A 6,822-nucleotide genomic window follows, 5' to 3' on the forward strand; every position below is an offset into this window, starting at 1 on the left:
CCAAATACTAAGAATTGAAAAACATCACCATTTTTTGCTGTTGTTTCGGGCTGGTTGACAAGGGGTCATGTTTGTAACGACCTCTCCTAGGGATTTTATCCCTAATCCACGTTCAACACTTTGTAGGAGTGTTATCACATAGACTTCCTGAGTAAAATTTGTTCTGCAAAATGATGTGAGACTTTTTCAGGAAACGGTGTGGGTTTTTGTGCATCAACTAAAAAGATTCGAAGGAAGACATCGTCAGGAAGTCACCTTTCTCAGAGGTGACTTCTTGGCGGTTTTATTTAGAGACCGAGTATAAGCACATTCGACGTTGCCCACATGTGCGCGGTGCTGCTGCAGCTCCTACACCTTCTTTGGGTGCGTCAGGATTAATACTATTAAGAGAACACGGCACCACAACCATACTTCATGACCTATGTTTTTCTTATCAACCCATCTTCAACATGTTGTTCTTTTCAATTAATATGCAGATGACACACTGTTACATATTCATGAAATCTTATTAAATTTTAAAATAAAAGCCATAGTTTACAATCTGAATTTCTCTGAGGCTTAATATACAACTATTCAGTCTCATGACTTGTACAAAAGCGGATTCTGGTACTAGAAATTCTGATCTCCTTTCACTGCTGAGCTGGCATAAAGGGATAATGTCAGTCCTCATTGTTCACATGATGCTGAGGCACACAAACGTTGCCTCAAGCCTTCACTATTTCCTTTCTTCGCTGTATTGGATTACTTGTACAACTCTTAAACACACTTCAAGCTTTCTTAAATATAGTAGCTTACAGATAGGTCGGTCAGCGCAAATAAGCCAGCTAAGTGGTTTGCAAATGACTTCTGTTAATCTGTCCGCTTCAATTGAAATAGTCCGTACAGCGACATGCTGAATGTAAATGTCACAACTATTATACTAGAATCCGATACTTACACTATCGTTCATACTTTAAAACAATCATCGGAGAAGTAGTATCATGAGCCACTGGGAAAACAAAATTGACAACATAAACAAGATGTCTTTGTCCGTGTTCTGATTCTCTATTTTTTATCGTCCTGTCTTTCCTTTTCCAAGCCTCTTTGAAGTTCATGTTCTGCAATAGTGGGCGATAGCGATTGTTTGAGATTGGCAATTGCTAACGTTTGATTTTTTGGTTATGTCAGTGTGTGCACAGATAGAGGCATAATGAATGTGTCATGCAGTCGATCTGGTGTGAATGTGGTATGGACGACCACTATGTTTGCTAAAAATGTAGGTTTGGTTGGTGTCTTTGTCTTTCTTATTTGAGCGCTTTGATGCTATAATAATTATGGATCCCCCTCAACTGAAGGTATGTCACCCAAATGTTGATACGGTTAAACGCATAAATGAAACCATTTCTCAAATACACACATCAAAGAAACTTACTGTTTGGAGCTCATAGATACCTTAAAGGGCAGGAAGCAGCAAAAATATTTGCTTCTTTTGCGATCATACGGTTTTCTTTTAAGCCCTGCAAACAGTTCCACTCTCAGTTTACACTTATGTCACAAATCCTTAAAGAACCAGCACATTTAAGAGTAACTGTGTCCGTCCTACATACCGGATGATCTGCATCTAAGTCAGAGCCGTACATCAGAACTCTCTTCCCACACAAATCAAAGTCAGAGATCTTCTTAGGGAACAAGGGTACACCAGGCAAAATCTGAAATACAATTCAGGTTTTTTCATGCAATCGTGATTTAACAGTAAGCCTGTGGCTTAGATCAAGTCGAGAAGCTTATTTAGATTTGGACTGCTTTTAAGGGATATAGGAAAAAAAATATAATTTAATCTGTTTATTCAAAAAGTAAAGTAAGGCCTACCGGGATCAGTCAGATGCGGAGGTTTCAGATGGAGAAATCTCAATGATATCAGCATGCTTCCTCAGCTGCTGAGTCAGCTCTTTGAGCTGTTCGTTGTGGTGTCACAATCAACAAAAATCTCAAAATTGAATCCCTTCGTTTGGACTTGCGAGACTCAATGTGAATGAGGTTGACGGTTTTCTCTGCACATAAAAGATGAACAAAACATATAGAAAGCTTCCAAGCAGTGAAACAACAACATCCAGAGAAAATCATTTCAGCAAAAAAAGATTCGCAGTTTGTCTTTAAACGTTAACTGTAACTTAAAAACCCACCTGGAAAAGCTTAAGTACTTTGACAAGACCACCAACTTCATTTCTCAGCGAGAATATGATAGTTGCAACACATTTCTCAGCGCTGGTGGTCTTTCCAGTGGAGTGCTTCTGTGTGTCCTGGTTCCCATCAATTTTACGGAATGTAACCTGAGTAATTTAAGAATAAAAACAAAACATTTAGACATATTGTATACTGTTACATTTCTTATGGCTTGAAATAAACAAATAAACATGTTTTTCAATGCTTACTACACAGCTTTGTTGAAATATCTTATTCTGATTGGGCAATTCTTACATCTACGTCTGTTTATTTATTTATAGCAGACCGCTGCGAATGGACATATACACCCCTTCAAGACCATGCACACCCTTAGGAGTTTATTTGTGCAGTAATGAACGCTTCACCTGTACTACATCATCACCTCACTTATTGTACCTACAGCTGCACTCAGGTGGTGAAATAAAGGTACTGTAATGTATGCTGGCATAGGTTGAACTGCGTGGACTTAATGGATGTATAAATCATGTATTCCTACTGCGCAGGAACAAACTGAGACTGAGCTCTGAGATTTGGTCTCATCTTGGTCTAGCTCTCAGAGAAATATTGGTCCACTGTGTTCCATAGTCATTAGCTTTTCCTGCTGTTTGGTGCTGTGCAGTAATGTACAGTGAAAACAGTAGCAACACTCCATATAGCGTAGAGGGAAACTGCAGAGTTGGTTGATAAACTCGCTCTAGTCCTCTCAGTCCATTCGATGCTTGTCAATATAGAAATACTGATTGACGCAGCTTCAAAATATTAATATTCAAATGAATAAAACATGTAACTATCTGCAACAACGGCAAATATATATGAAACATAAGCTAACTGAGAAACATTCCCCAATTTTACAAGACAAACACAACATAATACAAAACTCATGACCAAATACAGTGTATAATTGCAGTCGGACAAAATAAAAACAGAAAGTTATATTGCCCAGGGCAAGTAAAATGCTACATCAAGCTGTTAAGTGTATCAACCCACTTGCTCACTGGGAAATGATGATGAAATGATGATGATGATAGTTTAAGAGTTAGAGTAATAATACAGGAGATTTTATCAATTAGACTAGGGATGGAACCCAATTTTTTCCTACTGGGATATATCAAAGGACATAACATAAATCGCTTTGAAAAAATCTTCATAAATATGGGAATACTACAAGCAAAGAGAGTGATAGCTCTGACGTGGAAAAATATTGGCAAACCAAGTATACGCAACGGTTCAAAGAAGTGTCTTTATGTTTACCATTAGAAAAAATTACATGTACTTTAAAAGATAAACAAGAGATATTTCAGAAAATATGGGGGTGCTACATCCAGTAAAAGAATAAGATTTATCTGACTTACTGTGTGAAACAGGGACAGCATATTTCCCTGTACAGGACCACAATCATATGCTGCAACCTGAAGATACTTTATAACACCTGTAAGAACTCATGGACTCAAGTGCTCTTATAAATGTACCTAGTGTTTGTATATTGTTCGAATATGTAGGTCTGGTGTACTTTTGTATCTATGTAAAAACTATGTCAAAATTGGATTATTTCCATTAAACTGTAATCAAGCTGCCATAACAAAAGTAGACAGCATCTTGCTTGCGTGGCAGCTAAGAGTCTGTTGTTATTTCATAACCTTTGTTATAGATGGGGTGTCATGTTGGTGCCAAATTTCTGTCAAATGATTTTGCTGCCTTTGAGGACATTAACCTGTCCCCACCCTGTCTCGTTATGTTGGACACACAGTTAGAACTTATGGAAATGTGACGACACTCCTTATACAGGGGTTTGAAAAAATCCTCAGATAAGGCATCCTACCAAAAGGAATTTCTATATTTTGGCTCTAAAGGTGAGCAAACATCAACCATTACCGAGAGCATCTCCATCATGGAAGCAGTTTGTAGATGCTGGATGAAAGCAGCAGCCCTCACTTCTGCCTTGGTAACGCTACTGTTTGTATGATTCAATCTAATCAATCAAAGTGATGCAGGGTCCTCTAACAGTTATGATACTCTACTGTTCTAAATTTGAGTTTTATACCTTTTCTCTATCTCATTATTTGCAGTTACAGGGTGTTGGGTGGTGCAACAGATGATGTGACCTGTGCTATTCTGAATTTAAAACACTAAAAAGCATCTTTGGCAAATTCTTCATGACTTTTCTTCACTTTTGTTTGGTTGCAAAAAAGAAATAACATAAAAACATTTTTTTTGCTTGCAAACACAGCTGAGAAGAGCCACAAAACATGACAAAAATACATATTTGATTGGGTTCATCAGTTTTTAGTGGTCTTTTTCAGTAAATCTCAGACACCAGATGTGTGTTTTATAAATTTTAATATGAAAACATTTTCTGTCGAAGCAGCTCTTGCTTTCATGTAAAACATTAATTAATACTATATAATGTAATCATGATAATACTCTTTTGAATTAATTCTTCTTTATTTTAGTCAATAATTAAACATTGATTTTTGTTGTTCATTTGTATAGAAAAGGACAACTGAAATTAAAATGCTTTGATAAGGCGATGTCTTTTTGTGAAGTGCATTATATGTGAAATATATATAATAAAAACCATATAAAGAAATCATTTTAAACATTATTATTGTGTGACGTGAAGCTAAATCAAATCTTTCATAAAGCAGTGACATACTCGCTCAGTTTGTTGACGGTGTCCTCTTCCACTGCTCAGCTGCTGTCACAGATGTCACACAAGCTCTGGTCCAGCTGAGATGACAAAGAGAATTTCTGAATTTCCCCACGACCAAAAAACATTTTGACACTATTGTTTAACAAAATGGGATCACTAAGTGTGAATAATGTTTGATCTCAAATAATTAGAAATAATTTGACACCTTTGAGGTGAGGTCCAGCGATCAAACAACTCTCCATCAAGGTGACATCGACTTAAAGCTGCTACTATAACTGTCCATTCTTCTTTCAGGTGGAGCTTTTCAAGACACCGAACACGCACATCATTAGTGCTACGTACCTCATTGTTGAGCGGCTTCGCCTCAGAGTTTACGGAGTCAAAAGAATTCCCTCTGTGTGGCCCCTGTTCAGAAACTTCTGGGCATACATGCCTGTCTCTAGATCAGTAGTAAAAATGTAATAATTATCAGCTACAGCAAGCTTGGAACTAAGTGACTTTGAATTCTATGAAAGGAACCTCTCAGCAGTAGATGACTTTGACTTTAAATGAGCTACAGTACAAGCTGCCATCTGCACACAGAGCAAATTGCTGTGGTATTTATGACGCTGTAGGGGAGGGGAGGGCGCATGAAAAGAGGAAGCAGCCATTTCTTTCAGCTGGAGGGAGATGAGGAAGGGTCATGATTAACGTCATGGCCGACTTGTAACAGAATACCATAGAGGAGGAACCAAAAATGATTTATAGATGCCACAGAGTACCAATTATTTGTCAGTATAGTTCCAATTGTTTATGGAATTTCCTATCCTTAGGTTACATGAGGTCATGTGTGGGCCTTGAGTAGTATTAGTTTGGCTTTGATTGGGAACAGTAGGTGCCGGTCTATCTCAACACTGTGTGGGTCAGGGTCGAAGAGACCTATTGCTGCCTTCCTAGTCAAAATAGATAGCTTGCCGTTGACGTTCCAATCTGCGTAAACAGACATCTGTGTCTCCAGACTAGAATATGCTGACAATAAAACCTGCATGGGTATAGTATTTAGTTGTTATCTGTAGAGGTTTAAAGTCTATACACCAGGATGAGTTTGGCAGAATGTGAGACCGACTCAGGCACTTCTGATGAACTTTGAGAGTGTCTCTAATTCCCTTGATCAAGCGTCAATCTAACGTAACTGTACCTGTCAATCAAAGCGACCAGGCTTTAATTCTGAATAAGTAGACTTAATATAATTGAACAGATGAGTTGTATATAAATTCACCCTCAGTACAGTTGTCATGAACAGGGAAATTAGCTATAGAGACCAAAAGTGTTTTGGTCCCAGGCTGTGTTGTGTTTTATTTCTGCTGTGAAGTTGGACATTTTAACATGGGTATTTATGGAGTGGTTGCCGCTTAGTCAGAACACACCCATTTCCCTAAAGGCACATTGCTGCGAAAATAACTAATGCATGTACACTGGTCCAACCTTGTATTTTAGCTTAGGTAAGGCAAAATGTGGCACTGATACATACCCTTAACTAGTTTAGTATGGTATGTAAATAAACCTCGGGATAAGGGGCTGTTCGACGTTTTTTTTGGAATACTGGGAAAAATGGACCATCACCAATGCTGTAGGTCGCATGTCAGTGCCAATACAACTTGTTTGAAATAATTCTAATGTCAGTTTTCTTTTCGTTGCAGGTTTTGTTTCCAATGGCCAATTTCATTCTCGATGACAAAAAGAGTTACTGTGGTGTGTTTTAGGCTGGGGGTTGGGCTCCATGTGCTCTCTTGCAGAGAGTAGCAGAGAGTTGTTGTGGAGCTGACTGCGCACACCTGAATCAGATCATCATCGTCTCGAGCAGTATTTAGAGGCTGAAGAGCCTTCCACCACCCTCGTCCCGGCTCTATCCCCCCCCCCCCCGTGAGCTTGCCTGCCTCCGCTGCCTTCCTGGCTTCCGTGACACCTCCCCACCATTTTCCCTTTGTCTA

Source organism: Larimichthys crocea, chromosome VIII (assembly GCF_000972845.2).
Source record: "Larimichthys crocea isolate SSNF chromosome VIII, L_crocea_2.0, whole genome shotgun sequence".
Lineage (NCBI taxonomy): Eukaryota > Metazoa > Chordata > Actinopteri > Sciaenidae > Larimichthys > Larimichthys crocea.